The sequence below is a fragment of the Drosophila persimilis genome, unplaced genomic scaffold (genome assembly GCF_003286085.1).
Source record: "Drosophila persimilis strain 14011-0111.01,24,50 unplaced genomic scaffold, DperRS2 tig00003933-arrow-pilon, whole genome shotgun sequence".
NCBI classification, from domain to species: Eukaryota; Metazoa; Arthropoda; class Insecta; order Diptera; family Drosophilidae; genus Drosophila; species Drosophila persimilis.
Genome location: NW_020825706.1, coordinates 2,210,747 through 2,227,068, shown reverse-complemented (window position 1 = coordinate 2,227,068; position 16,322 = coordinate 2,210,747).

Sequence of the window (16,322 nt, the reverse complement as noted above, 5' to 3'; positions counted from 1 at the left end):
AATTTGATCCACTGTTCGCCATTGTCCGCCAAGATGCAGTCACTCTGTGTGATCCAAGGCGACGTGCCGCGACTGGTGCGGCTTCTGCTCCTGCTCCTTCCTTCGATGGCCACATTCCAAGTACTTTACCTTTTGCCTTTACCTTTTGGGCTTACCTTTTGGCTTTGCCTTTACCTTAGCCACAGCCACAACCTTACCTTGGATTTTTTTTTGTGCTAGTGCGGCTGCTGCTGGTGCTGCTGCCACTGCTGCATGCCCCAGCGCATGCTTCATCTGTTGCATGTAGTTACCGCTTTCATGGCTAAGTGGTTGACTGGACATGGTCGTCGGTCGTCTCTCTTTTTTCGTTCGTTGTGTGCTTGGGTGCCTGCCCAGCCCTGTCCTGTCCTGTCCTGTCCTGCCTGCCTCCTTCGAATCGCAGATTCCCGGAGCAGCACTCCTCCACTCCTTTTGGCCTTTTCCATGGCCTGTGTTGTGTGGTGGTTCCCTTTGCTGTTGCGTGTCACGTACAAGCAATTCGCATGTTTCAAAAATGCTTCGGACATGGCTCTTTCTCCCTCTCTCTCTCTCTCTCTCTCTGTCTCTCTGCTCTTCTGCTGTTCTGCTGCTCGGACCCACAATCCAGAGATGTTCCTGTTCCTCTTGGTGGTTCATCTCGCCGTCATCATCATCGTTCTTTGAGGAGTGGGAAGGGAATCGGGTGGGATCGGAGGCGGGCAGGCACCACCACATACTTGTATGCGTACTTAAAAATAAATGTTAATTCTTTTATTTATTTCCTTTGTCAGATTAAACGGTTTAAAGGTTACACATTGCAGCAACCTTCGTTGCTCTCCTCTCCTCTCTCCTCGGAGGATCACTCAACAATTCACATATTTAGCGAGTAATGCGGATAATATGGGGGTTTACTGCTCTGCTGTGCTGTGCCGTGCCATCCGCCTGGAAGGTAGCCCCCTAAGTTATGGTTACTATCTTTAGATATCCAATTAACATCATCTGGTGGGGAGCACCACATCCTCTAACCAGGTTCCCACCTTCGTAATCTTCTAATTTCATCAAGTCTAGACGGGAGTTCGACTACATGCCATAGCGATGGTCAAATGTATCGATATTTAGTAAGGGGTAATATTTGGTGGACATATAAAGCTTGAATGTTCTTTACTGATAAGATATTTTGGGATTAGATAAGAAATGTATGTAATTTCCAACATATTTTCCATACCTAACCCTATTATGCTATCGATTATTTATCGATAATTATGAACATTTCTTATTTATGAGATATTGTCATATTTAATACAATATTAAATCACAAAATAGTCTTTACACTCTAATTGTATTCCTGTTATCGATTAATTATCGATATTGTTTCATATATATCGATTATTTAATTCCACTGTAAGAGGAACCCCTCCTCAAAACCCTTTGTCTAGAGCTGCACTTCACCCTTTTCACTATTATGCTGTAATCTATAGATTTCTCGATAAATATCGACATTTCGTATTCTTGAAAATGCTGTAAAAGAGAAGCTCTACTTAAACCCCCTTGTCTAGGCCTTAAATCATGCTACAACTACACACCTCTGTTTCTTTTTATATGTTTATCGATAGTTATCGATAATTTTAAGTTTGATATTTCTTCGAAAAAGAATTCCTGCCATGGATAAACATTTGAACTCCTCGTAAACCTGTTGTTTAGACCCCCAATATGATCTCTGCCTAGTATCCACATCTTCATCTGCCTTTCCAACATTCTATGCGATATATTATCGATATTAACATCGCGTTTTCTTTGCCATTGCACATCTAACTTAATTTCCACGCACTTTTCGTGTAAATGCAACATTGTATCTCTGTATCTGTAACTGGCGGCCTGCTGTCCCTTGAGCACACACCCAGACCCCACCTCCAGTCCAAGGCGCAAGGCGCAAGGCGCAAGGCCCAAGCCCATGTCCAGTTCTCACGCTGCGCTGCTCTCCGCGGTTCACCTTTTGGGCCTAAAACCATGGGGGGAAACCAGTACACATCAATCTGCTTGTGTCAACACCACCCCCTCCCTGGACAACACTTTGGCGACATCATCATGGATCCGCACACAGTTCAGAGATACAGATATACTATACAGAGAGAGATAGAGAGAGAGTCAGTCCAGATTCAGAGTTTAGCTCCTGGCTAGAGACTGGAGACTGTAGGAAACGGTAGGACTGGAGCGACTGCAGACTCAGACTCGGGTCTGACTCTTTGGCTGACGTGCAATGCCCTAAAAGGATGCTGCACTCCTATTGACTTGTTAATGTGATCACTTTAACTGACCCAAATATAGTCAAACGTTTCAATTTGTGCAGCGTTTTTGGGCAATTGATAGGCAACCGCCACCGCCACCGCCGCTGCCGGCCAAAAGAGAAAAAAGCCCCCCCTTTTTGAAACAGAAAGAAGGCTAAGGAGCAGCAGAAGCTGGGCTGAATCCCCAGTAACAGTCCCAGTTCCAGTCCCACTTTTGCGGTTCATCGTCACCAGACGACAAGATCAGAAGACCAGAAGACCAGAAGACGTGGCCGCGTAACGCGGTGTAAATCGCCTTCGGGGGCTCTCTGAATCTCCCCCTGTCTTCACTTCTCACTCCTTCATCTGCAGTTGAGTTGTTGTCTCTGTGACTCTGTTTTTGTTGCTGTTGCTGTTGCTGTATCTGTATCTGTATCTATTTCTGTTTGGACTTCTCTGCCGTGCCTCTAAAGATCGTCTGACGCCAGTTGACAGATTGCCCCGAAGGCTGCGGTGCGGTGCTGTTTGCCTTTGCGCGTATTTGGGCTTGGATTTTGGCTTGCTTTGGCTTTGCCTTTGCCTTTGGTGCCGATGAGTCATAGGAGAAGATCTAAAGCGGCAGCTTCCAGGAACTGCTGTTAGAAGTGGATTTTAAGGGAGAAAGACTATGATTTTTGTATTGTTTTTGAATGGGAATCCTGGCTTTAATTATAGAATATACTTCTAGCCCTTCGCTTGAGATTATTGTGGTCTCTAGAGAGTCCTTCTATAGCCCTTCATTCTCCAAAGAAATGTCCTTTTATTGCTAATAAAGTGATTCACAATCTTCTCGGAGACGGGACCTCCTCTCACGTTAAACAGGTTACTGTTCTTTTGGAAACCCAAAACAATTTGTTTCCTAAGCCCCATGACCATGACCATAAATGTATTACCTTCTGCCGATGACTTAAACTTATTACCCGATCCTCAGAGCATGGCCACACGCTAAGCCAACAATCATTGATCATCTCATCCTTTTGGGCATCCCAGGCTTTCGACGAATATTGAAACATTAAGAGCCGGAGCCAGAGCCCCGAAAAGAGAATGCAATAAAGGCCAAAGGATGGAACCATGAAGACCCATGGAGAAGAACCCAACGAGAAACAACATCATTGAAAACTTTGGTCCAAAACGCATTTCATTAACCTGCTGTTTGCTGCTTGCTGGCTGCTAGCCGCTTCATGGGATCTGGAATCTCAAAATGAGCAAAAAAAAAAAAAGAAGAAAAAAAAGGAGTAAAAAAGTTATGAGCCGAACGTGAGCCACACAGCATGGATCGTGGTTCGATCTTAATGCCAGTCTCTGCCAGACTCTCCCCAGTGTAATTTTTAGCCTCTCCAACTCCATTTCTAAGATTATGAAAAGTGCTGTGTGGCTGCCAGGCAGCAGGGCAGGGCCTGTGCATTGCGTATGGTATGGTGTTTTCGCCTCCTCTTCAAAGGTCGTCACTGAAATCAGCCGGCGACGATCAGCCACAGCACCGCAGAGCCTTAACTAAGTACAAAACCCTCGAACTCTCTCAGCATGAGAGCAGGTTCCAGCCAGCCAGCCAGTCAGTCCACCAAAGTCTCAGCCTCTGGCTCTGGCTCTGGCCCTTTTGGCTGAGATTTTTCATGCGCCTCCTGCTCCTCCTTTGGGGGCCAGTGTGGTATGCTGCGTGTGCTCTATAGGTGGTCATTATCGCGACGCTCTGTCCCTGTACGTATGGGAGGGATATGTTGCTGTGGAGGCTGCAAAGCGAAGAGAGAGAGGAAGCCCTTTGAAATTTTTTGGGGTGTTTTGGGCTAAAAGCAGATGACCGGAGACACTCCTAAGAGAAGAGGATTCCTTTTGGAAGAAGGGGAAAAAAAGATCATCAGAAAGTGCGGCACCCCTTGAGACCCCAAGTAAGTTGTTCAATTGATTCGCTTCGTATATCAACCATAACTAAATCTCCCTCTCTATTACAGGGTATCTAAAGATGTTCCCCGTGTAAGAATCTCTGCTGCTGCTGGTGCTGCTGGTGCTGCAACCAACTGCTGTTCTACTTAATTTGCCGCTGCGTGCGTTGCCGATTTCTGATGACGATGCCCCAGCGCCAAGACCAGTCTCGACCCGGCCACACACCCCCAACATGGGGCACCCCTCTGGAGATCGGGCAACGAAGAGGCAACAACAATTACCGCATTACCAACGCGTCGTTGACTGACGCACGGACAGACGGGGCAGCAACAGGAGGAGATCCGTTTTGGTCAGGAGTTTGCGCTGCTGCCGCGGCTTGGTTTTTACTTTATTTGATTTGTTTATGCAGATTAAATGCAAACGATCTTGATAATGACATTAACCGACAGAAGAGGAAGAGGCAAAGGCAAAGCCAGATCCGAGAGCGATCCAGGGTCCAGGGACGAGGGACTGGAAACTGTGACTGGAAGAACTACGTCTTGTGGCACTGGCACTGGCACTGGCACTGGCACTGTGTTGTGGGGATTGTTAACTTGACAGCTTTTGAAGGCAGCAGCGTTTCGTGAGGAGCAGCTCTCCTCCTTCTGTTCCTCCTCCCCATTCTCCTCCTCCACGCAATCGTCATGAGAGGCTGCATCTCAGACCTCGTTTCACTGCCTGACCTGGCGCTGTTTTTGGTTTTTTTTTTCTGTTTTGTTTCTGTTTCTGTTTCGTTTCGTTTGGTCAATGTGCTTAAAATTAATGCTCCTCAAAGGCGAACCGAAACTCCAGGGAGAAAACGCAGCAAAGCATCCTCTGAACTGAACTTTTGGCAGTGGCTTTATCTCTCGCTTGTTCTGCTGTCCGTTCTGCTCTCCTTTTCCCTGCCATGTCGCCTAATTAGTTCGGGAACAGCCAACAGATTAGGGGAGGCCATGTAGAAGGAGTCACTCCACCGGAGAGGAGTAGAAACGAGAGCAGAGGAGACAAATGTCGCAGCTCATTAAAGTCTCACCAATAAAAAAAGTGCATAAAGTGCGAGACACACGAAAATGTGTGGCAACTGAAGAGCCACAGAATTTGGGATCCAAAAGCCATAAAATGTGGAAATATGTGGATCTGTAGAGCTCCCAAATATGGATATCAACAGTCGTTAAATTGGGATCCGTTGGCGTTAAAAAATGCTTTCGTAGAGCCGTCAAATATAGATTTCTGTAGAAGCAAAGAGTTCTTTCATAGAACCAGAGAACGTCGATCTAATGAGCCGAAATCTGTAATAACTCTTCAGTCGATACAGCTCAAAAGGTGGCAACTCTGCGGCCGCCAAATGTGGAACCCACGAGTAGCAATAAATGGATCTGTAGGACCAGAAAATGTAGATAATTACAGTCTTGAAATGTGGAATCTCTACAGCCGTAGAATATGGAGCCGTACTTACTAAAGAATGTGGACTTTGTAGAGTCTTTAAATGTGGACCTGTAGAGTATTCAAATGTGGATCTGTTGAGCCAGAAAATGCAGATCTGTAGAGTCTTTAAATGTGGATCTGTATAGCCTTTAAATGTGGATCCATAAAGTCACAAAATGTGAATCCGTACAGCCTGCAAAATCTGAACCTCTACATCTTCGAATTGTGGAATCTCCAAAGCCTTTAATTCTGAATCGCTTCATCCCATAAACAAAATGTTTAACCAGCTTTACACCTGGCCATAAAAAATTAAAGCGTTCAATTTAAACACTTGACTTTATTGTTTAACCAAAAACTGCCATAAAATGCATGCCATAACCAGAGAGAAAAAAAATAACATAAAAGAAAAAAAAAACACCAAATGAAGACGCTTTAAAAATTTTAAATTTCATAATTTTGCAGAGCAAAAAACACTCCACAGAGTCGGAGTCCGAGTGGAAGACGGAGGCTCGCAAAAAGGCTGCTCGAAACCGCTTCCGAAGGCAGGTTTTTGTGTGAATCGCGATTTCTATTGGAGGTTCGATCTGCGGACCGATCCGATTCGATCCCCGACGGCTGCATTATCATTTAGCGACGTTTTTTTTTAGTTTTTGTTGTGCTGCAGATCGGCGCTTACATTTCCGGTGGAAGAATCAGAATTCAAAAATTAATCAACAGCTTCACGGAGTCGGTCCTGTCTTCTCTTTCCATCGAGAAAGATCAGCGACCGAAGATCAGAAGAGTGCCAGAGGAAGACTCATCATAATTATCTCTGATTCTTTGGGTTTTTTTTTCAACTTTTTCTCCCAGACTTTTGCAGGATTTACTTTTAAGGAGGACGTCTTAAAGTTTAACTCAATTATGTGGAAACGCACAACGAACGTCGAGGCTCTGAGGCTCTGAGGCTGTGTGTTGAAATGTTCGTTTATACGGGGCGCATTAAGTAAATTTCCAACATTTCAACGGGCATTTAAGAGGAGTACCAGCGAACACAGATTACTTGTATTTCTGTGGGATATCAATTACTGCTGGAGGATACCACAAGTGTTGGCTAATTAACGAGGCTATGGGAGTGTGAATTTTATAGGGGTACGCATTTATGATGTTAACATACAGAAGGAAGGATCAGTCGAGTCGATATATAGTCCCATTTGAGGCCTAGAACCCCAAGAAACCACTGGAAAGACCTAAATCAATGCGACCAAGAAGACTGTGGAATGAATATCGTTTTGAATGAAAGCTGCTTGATAAATCCTTCCTGTAAGACTATATAAATCCACCGCTGGCTGGCAATCGTCTGATGGGAAAAGAAAACCACAGCCGGGGAAAAAGTGAAAGCTCATTGGAAATCAAACTTAATGCCTGCATTTCATCTTCATCTTCTGGAAATGTTTTTCGCCAAACTCCAAAACACCAAAACAAACGACAAGCAACAGTTATTGAAATTCAATGTAAATCTATCGCGATATGTCATACAGGCGTAGAAAAAGCTGCGGACAGGTTCAAAAACTCCAAAACCAAAACCAAAGCCAAAGCCTCCGACTCCGACTTTGGGGTCTTCAGGTGCTCTCCTCTGCAGAGGCCCGAAACGAAAGGCAAGCCACACGAAAGCATTGTCAGCAGGCCTCACCGTCATTCACATCGACATTTGGCAAATAAATTTATATATATATATATATCTGCAACGATATACGAGTATATGTATTTAATTCGAGCTGAAAACTACGAATCTGAAGCGAAACGATTGTCGATTGGCGTATCGCAAACTTTCAAGCGTTTTTCGGGTGCCCCTTGCAACAGGTTGCATGCAGCACACACACACACACACACACACTCAGAGAGTTGGCGAATTGCAAAACTTGTCAAACGCAAAACGCAATCGATACGAATATCAATCAAAACCATAAGATAAACTACTTATAGAGAGACACAGATACAGAGCCAGAGCCAGAGCCACAGAGAGTCCAGCAGAGCCGTTGACAACCGACAGGGGACCCGGGGGACATGGGTATTGGTGTACCTCTGGCAGATACCTGGCTGGCCGATCAATAAAGCCACACATTTATGGCCATTTATGCATATGAAATTGTCTCTTAGATCTCTTTTAACGACATTTCACAAAATCCGGAAGCGATAAATATTTTGTGTGTTTCTCTGGAGCGCTACCTATCATCGCAGCAGAGGGGATTATGTATTTTTTTTTGTTTTTGTTTTTCTGTAAAAATTCTGTGTGACTCAACCCCAAGCGGTGACAAGCGGCGGCAGCAACATCTTCGACATTTATTTCGTATTTTGAGGTTTTATTTTAGGTATTTTCTGTAAAAACTTTTGTCTTTTTGGGGTCCACTCTCAGGCACTGGGGAGGCTATTAAGGTATGAGGATTATTTGGGTCACCATTTGTCTCTCTGTCTGTCTGTTGGTCTGCCTTTCTGTGGTTTTCTCTGGGTCTCTGGAAAGAGACACCTCTCTTCAGCCAATGCCCCACAAAATTAATTATGACAGTTTATTTATTTAATTATTTTTGTAGTCTTGACTTCAAAAGGAGCCACCGACACGGGTTCGTTCGAATGCTAATTATGTTGTGACTCCATTGGTGGGGATTAGGATTGTTGCGAGTGTTGCGAGTGTTGAAAGTGGAGCTAGGGATAGGAAACAGAAGTCTTTGGGAGGTAATTGGCGGAACATTTCTGAAGATATATTGATTGGTTTACAGAGCGATGTTCTGCAAAGCAGGAATTAGGGAAGTAAATTCTTATAAAAGTTGTAGGACATTTATCGATTTATGGTTACTTAGCGAAATTTGAATCGAAAAATCGATATTTCAATCGTTAAAGATATGTTAGATATAATTTTAATGGTTTTACTTCAACAAAACCATTCGAATGTCTGCTTTTTGGTTAATAGAATATTCCCTTTAATACGATAAATTCCCTGCGATACAGTAATCGAAGCCTTATCGATATTTTATCAAATCTCTCCTGAACTGCGGCATCCACGTGAGAGTTCAACGATTATTCGTCCTCTCTTTGCCGCTGAAACATCTCTCATTGCATTCCCTAGTCTAGACTCAAGACCTCTGTGCCAAAGACCCCTCCCATTATGATTGCTGGTGTACGCCCCATTGTGCACCATGGAGCACCCCCTAATTGCGAGGTTCTTCTGATGGCAAAAATACCGGCAAAAACTTTCAGTTTCGCCTCAAATCCATTAACTTTTGACAGGCAAAACGACAAAACGATGATCCATCGGCAAAAGACTCAAAACCAAAAATACCCGTAGCCAGCGACAAATGAACCTACAAACTTTCACCTTTAAGCAAATATTTTCCATGATTTTGTGGCAGTGCATTTTTCGGAGTGTACATCAAACAAAACGGCAACAAATGTCATATTTAAGCACAAGTTCCAGAGTCACAGTCCTATAGACAGGCGGCCCTACAGTCGCCGAACAACCTGTTGCCACTTGTGGCACTGTGCCCCAAAGGCAAAGGGGGCACTAATTACCCCAAAGACCCAAAACAAATTTGCAGCCACATATTTACATGCTTTTCGAAAGGGAAGGGAAGGGAAAGGAAGCGAAGGAAGGAGGATGGGCCTGCCAACCTCCCAAAAAGCAGGCCCAGCGTTGCATAGTTCCACAGATAATTTGTAGCTGGAAAAAAAAACACGAAAGTAATATTGTGGATCTTTGGAGAAATGAGACCGAAACGGGGGATACTCTGAGAAAGGTACAAACGATATTTTAATCGGTATTGTTAAGGAAATCGATATGTTAATCGAAATAATTGTTAAAAAATATATATTTTAAAGGATATAAATATCTATCGAATTATTGAAAGAACCGATATCCCAATTGAAATAGTCGTGAAATATCGATATTTTAATTAAAATCGGTTTAAAAATTCTATATTTTAATCGAAATAATTAGGAAAAATCGATAGTCTATTGTACTCTACTGTAATCTCTAGAGTTTGCTACAGAGAACACTCGCTATGCGTCGATAAGTTCCTTGCAATGTTCTAATAAAAATTTTATCGATAGACGTTGAGGAAAACCTGTACGACTCTTCTTTGAGGAAAGAGCATTTAAGCCCAAAAAAACCTAAACACGATAAACAAAGACCTGAAACCTCCTCCTCTGATGGTTGTCGTCAGGTCTCCATCTACCGTCTGCCGACTCCTCGCTGCCCGTCTCCTGGCTATCAACGCTGCCTCATCAACAATGTGCAACAAATATCGAAGCTGCAGACTAGATTGAGGATGGAAACAGGGGAATGCCTCTCAGCTACAGAGGTTGGTGGAAGCTTCATTAGCAACCAAGCCGCCGACGACGACGACGACAACCAACGACAACGAGTGAAACCTTTTTAAAGAGTGAAACCAAGATGCAGAGAATGCAGTGGATGACCTCCTCAGCTTTTGTGGCATGACCCCCGAGAGATGGGGCCTGCAACGCCCGCCCAGGCCAGGAAAATATCTGCGAAACAAGGCAAATCAAGGCAACAGTAACAGCAACATGAGGCACAAAAACATACACTTGCCCCAAAAGATAAGGGATAGCCGTAGCCATAGCCGTAGCCGCCCGAAGACCAAACCCATCGCGTCCGCTCGGCCGTCCGGCTGTTCGCTCCTCTGAGACCTTAGTTAAATTAGCTTAACTATCTTGCGAGGCGGAGTATCTATGGTAGTCATCTTTTAGTTACACATTTTGTCGATTTAATTTTCATGTTTTCCCTCAGACCTAAACCTCAACCTCAGAGTGAGGAGCTTTTTCCATTCAATGTTGCGGCAAAGTGCATAATTGGTTTATTATTTTTATTTTATTTGCTCGACACGATGACTGCTGGCAGCCGCTGCCGCTGCACCGGCAACAGCTTCCTGCCATATCGTTCGCATCGCTGCACAGAGAGGCTGCTCTTCCCCCTCTGGGGGCTTTTCTCTCTCGATTTTGTGGGAGCCCTACCCTATTTTTTCCCTCTGTGCCTCGTGGCACTTGATTTTTCATTCAAGTCCTCGTCTGAGGTTTTCTCTGGCTGGTTTTTTGTCATCTTTTGAAGTGTGTCGTCGTCTCTCGATCTCGCTCTCGACTCCAGCGATTCCTCAGTCTCTCAGTCGTTTTTCCAAGGCGTGATTTAAATTTTTTGTTCGTTTCTTGGATAAAATATTTGTCTCTTGGTTGGTTTTTTTTCCCGCTGAGGCACTGAGGCACTGAGGCTGTGCACTGACTGAGGTTTCCTTTTTATCGTGCCAAGGTGTGCCATCAATTGTGTCTGCGGATGAGGCTCTCCAGCTCTAGCTCTAGCTCTAGTCTTTCTTGGTTTTCCGGCTTTGTCTTTGTCTATTTTATTTTTTTTTTGTGGCTCAGGCTCGCTTTCGTGGCCACATAATAAGATCTCTGTGGGTTGGCTAACAGGAAAATGGCCAAGAAATGCAAAACACTCCGACGATAACCCAGATACCATATACCAGACCCGAGTACCTATTGGTATTCCTACAAGTTTGAGGCGGACTCTTCACTCAGCGGCAGCAGCAGCAGCAGCCTTGAAGCGGTGTCCAGAAAAGTGATCTACATTTATTTGTAGAGAAAATTGGAGAATGTCTTCGAAATGCAGATGGATTGTACGACTTTTCTGGGGAGAGCCTTGGGGGGCTATACAGGAATAATTATTCTGTGGCTTTGAAGGCGAAAAGCAAGATGAGTTTTTTGTTTTTTTTTCCGTCTGCCGGAAAAGTATCGAATTTTTACGGAAAGTATTCTAGGTATTCCATAAATATGTAGTTTATTCTTTTATTTTCCTCCACAAATGCCTTTAATGAACGGTTTTAGAAGGCTTAGATGAAGAGAATGAAAGCGAAAGCTGTTTCTTTCCAAGGTTTCCATTCCATATATCAATCTATTAAAACTTCTTTCTATAACCTCTAAGTACCTCATCCCAAACCCTCTATCCCAAATAAATGCAATGCCCATTCCTTTCCCATAAGTAATTCTCCCAGGTACCTCCTTCTCTTATGCTAATTACAACATTGAAAAACTATCAATTACCTGGCCGTGCGATATTCGATATTCAATCGAATAAATCATCAAGTAAAACATGTGCCAACACAAAAGATACAAGATACATGCTGAGGAGAGGCCTCTATCCGCTGCTGACCATTGTCTGAGCAGATGTTTTTGGTGTCTCTGAGCTTTTTGGGCTCAAACAATTGGCCAATTTATTGCATGATTAGATTTTCAAAGAACACAACAAAAAGGAGAGGAAAATCAATAAAACACAAAGTTCTAGACGCCCCAAAAAAACAGCAACAGAATTGAGCAAGAAATCAAAAATCGAAGACCAGAGATGATGATTCTCTATAGATGATGACGATGATGACGAGGATCGGCTACGAGGCGACTAGTTAGCGTACAACAAGAGATATTTGTTTTATGAAGCCGCTGTCTGAGAGAGAGCCGGCGGAGGAGGCCCCGTGTGTGTTGATCTTGAGATTAACAGGCAGTCAGGCAGAGGCAGAGGCAGGCAGCAGGCCTCGCCAGTTAAATCCACAGCAGCAGCAGTCGACTCTCATGGAGATTCAAATGAGCACGACGAAGATCGACTTTAATCATGGGTATAGCCATGAATATATCTGTATGTATGTATATGGAATGGTCAGGCCCCAGCCCTCCTCCTCCTCCTCCTTCTCCGTGGCGTTGGCGTTTTGTGAGAACAACGCCAAACTGCTTATTAGACGCAATTAACAGACGTGCCACAGACGGAGGCAGGGGCCCCAGATCGGAGAGGGATACGTCTACGGTCTGGGGTGTCAGAATCTCATTGGCGGTTGGTTCTTTCGTCATCGTTTTTGTCGGCGTTTTGGCATTAGTTGTGTTAAAGTGATAATTCTTTGATTCTCTCAGAAATGTGTTGCCTGATTAATAGGATTTTGATGTTTCCCCATACCCCCGAAAAGCCATCGAAACGAAACTTTTGGCTCATTTTATGATTTATGTTTCGTTGACTTTCATTCATGGTTTCCTACAGGGGACTCCTCTCTGCAATTAAGGGCTTTACGTTCGGACGGGGGTTAATGCAATAATTTAGCAGTCTTCCGGCATTTAATTGGAATTGGTTTTCATCTCTCCCCCTCCCCTTCCCTCTGTCTCTCTCGTAACTCTTACTGGGTGGCCCTCCGATCCGATCTCATTGTGTGGCGGCCGTGTGGTGGGTGTGATACTTTTGATTATAGGGTTTGTGTCATAGTCGCTCTAGGCATGATTATTCATGACTTGTACTCGCACGCGGGTCAAGGTTGGGCTTTTTTGTCGATGATTCAGATGGGAGCTGGGCTTTGGGAAAACTAAAGTGGGAGTTGATCAAAAAACTATGATTGAGGCTTGATTTCGTGGATTTAATTGAAGGATCGTACTCTTCTGATAATAATATTATTCTGTTTATGAATATCTGATATTGAAACCATAGCTAAGCGCGGAAACGCCGTTCAACCAACCGAGGGGCGCTGCTGCAAGTCGCTTGACACTTGTGTTGATATCTATTGCTTATGCAAAGATCTTTGCGCACTGAAACGATAGTTAAAATCAATTATAAGACGATTCTTCTTCGATTTGTGGATCCTATCACATATCAACAATCTTTCCGCATTTAAACGATAGTTTTATTCAATTAGGAGATGATATTTAACCAAACTCCTCGATGGTTTCCCAAAATATGGAATCAAAAGATACTTAAGATCAATTAGATGATGCTGATGATTTGATTGCCAATTTGTCGATTGTTAACGTAGTATCTGCCACACATAATCTGTAGTTAAAATCAATTAGGTGATGATTTTGTTCCATTTTGTAGATTGGAAAGATCTGAAGATCTTTCCACATAAAATATACGAGTATGTAAATATCTGTCCACACAAAAAAAGAGATCTTTTCCAGGGAGAAGGGAGCTGGGAGCAGGGAAGAACTCTTTGCCACACAGACCCAACCCGTTAGGCCACATAATCTGGAAAAGTTGTCTTGTTGCACTTGTTGCAGGTTGTGTGGCTGCTGGCTGCCCCACTAAATGCATTTCCACTTATATTTTATTGCCAGACCCCCAAAATGTTGAATGCCTGCAAATGTCAACAAGTTGCAAGTCGATGATGACGACGATGCCGATGCCGATGCCCAAGCCGATGGTCTCGATGTCTTTTCGATGAGTGTTTCGAGAGTACCAGTATCCAGTATTGGATGCCGCCGCTTATTTCTATTTCTATTTCTCGTTCGTTTCGTTTCGTTTTCTGTTGTTATGCGAAATCGATTGGTAACCATTTTCCCCCGCAACCCTCTTCCCCTTTGTGTGCCCCATGCAACACGTACAAATATATAAAGATTATTTTTAAGGTGCGCGCGCACTTTTGAGGTTTGGTCCACCGTCCCTCTCCTGATTTCCCAAAATGCAAGCAACGCCTGTTTGGTTTACCGTTTTCGCTACGTTGAGAGATGAGGTTGCATGCAACGGGCGATGAATGCTTTGAATCATGACTGCCACTACAATCGAATAGGATGCTTTTTGGGGGGAACAGTGGAGTGGAAACTATTGGAAAACGCAGGGGAAACGTGGAGACGTGGGAGATTATAGGAGGCTGAAAGAAAAGCAAACGAATGAATAAAATATTGTTATTAAATAAAGGAATTATTGGATAAAATGTTCTATAAAATATTGTGGGCATGTCTTTAATCTATAGAAATCCTTCGATTTCCTTCAGTGATAAGAAAATCTGTGTCTTTGAGGTAGAAGACTCAATTTTTGGGTAATTTTCATAGTGCTTCCAGGAATAATTCCCAAAGTATTTCACAAATACATTAAGATTTCTCCTGGATAGTATTCAGATCTATAAATGCTTCATAGTTAGGGATAGTTGGAGATCTATTATGAAGCATTCGTAGTCGGTAGAAAGCTACAAAAAGTATGCAAAAGAATTCTGAAAAATTCCCCCCAACCTTTTTTAGGGACTGTCTTTGAGGAGAATCGAATTCTAATGCCATAATTTTCCATCAGTGTGGCCCACCAAAAACCATTCCTTTTGCCCCACTGTGTCTTGCCAAACTGCGGCGCGTTCTTTGACAATTTTCAACGCCTTCGATGTTTGGATCAGCATTCAGCATCAGCATCAGCATTGGAGCATTGGAGCACTGGGATTGGCGCTGCCTGCATGAGATGGCAAACTGTTGCCTGCCACAGTGCCACTGCCTCCGTGGCTGCCTGGCGTTGCTGCCGTTTGACGAGACTTCTGGCAACTGTGTGGCAGCATTTTTCATCTCCTTCTCTCCCTCTTTTGTTGTTGAATTATTATTTTTATTTGGTATGGATTTTGTTTTTGGCCTGGCCCAGAGGCTGCTGCCCTGATGTTTGCTGCCGCTTCTGCTGATGATTTTATTATTATTTTTCCGTCGAATGCAATGCATTTCCTATTGGGTAATATCTTTCGATTTGCATTCCGCGCAATGAATTGCATTTTAATTAGATTCGAACGATGGTCTAGCGATGATTTCACGAAGGTGGGGTCTGGATCTGGCCAAGAACAAACCCACCTATTGCGGATCGACGTCTCTCTCTCTCTCTCTCTCTCTGGGTCTGACCTTTCCTTCTGCTCCCACAAAAAAATATGATGCCAAAAACGCGATTCAGCCCCGGCATTCCATAAAGTTTGAACAATTGTTTATTGTGCCCATTCCTGTTCATGGCTCCGCCTTACCCTTCCCCTTCCCCTCCCCCTTCATCCTCTATGTCTCTTTGAGCCACTTACAAAAATCACCGATTGTGTCAACAAGAGTCTCTAAAGAAAAAACACACACAAAATGCCCCTCGGGGGCCCTGTCTGTCTTGCGTTCATTAACACCTTTTTAAGCCGTCGTACATTTCACAGTTTTCTCAAATTCAAATAGAAATTCGGCATCGTATCGATCTTCAATGTGCGAGCGCTGTTTCATTAATTGTGTTTGCTCTTTTGGTCACTCGCAGACGGGGGTCCGTTGTCAGATCTGTCAGATCCATGGGTAATGAGATGGGTAGGAGGCAATGTACACAGATATCCACCACACGATGTTGCAGGTTGTTTTTCGGACAGGTATCCACACCTTTTCCCCCAGTGGTTGTTGTTTCTGGGTGTTGTCTGTGGCGGTAATTGGCCGACGAACGGGTTTCTTATTTCTTCTGGCATTTCAATAATTGTTAATTGTGTTTTGTTGTTATTTTTTGGTTCTTTTATTAACATTTGATGGGGCATTGTTTTTTAGAGGAGATGCCAATTGAAACGGAACCCTACCGGAATTCTACTCAGAACTTGTGTGTTTTAATTCCCGTCTCTCCCCACACGTCTCACGACTTGAAGATACCCGTTCTTTTCCCTGTATATACCCCTCATTGATTACCGGATATGAAGACTGCAACCCCTCAGAACCCCCGTAACCTTATCAAAGAAATTGTATAAGCAAAATGGCAATCAATAGTCAAATCAACTTTCTTTCTGCCACAAGGTTATGCCCTCCTCCCCCCCCGGCGAATCCTGCCAAAAAGCGCAGTCTGAAAGGTGGAGAAGGACGTTGCACAGGCTGTAACGTGACAAAAAACAAAAGGCAACAAACAGAAGGTAAAGTTTTTTGTTTGGCGTGTGCCGTTTTACA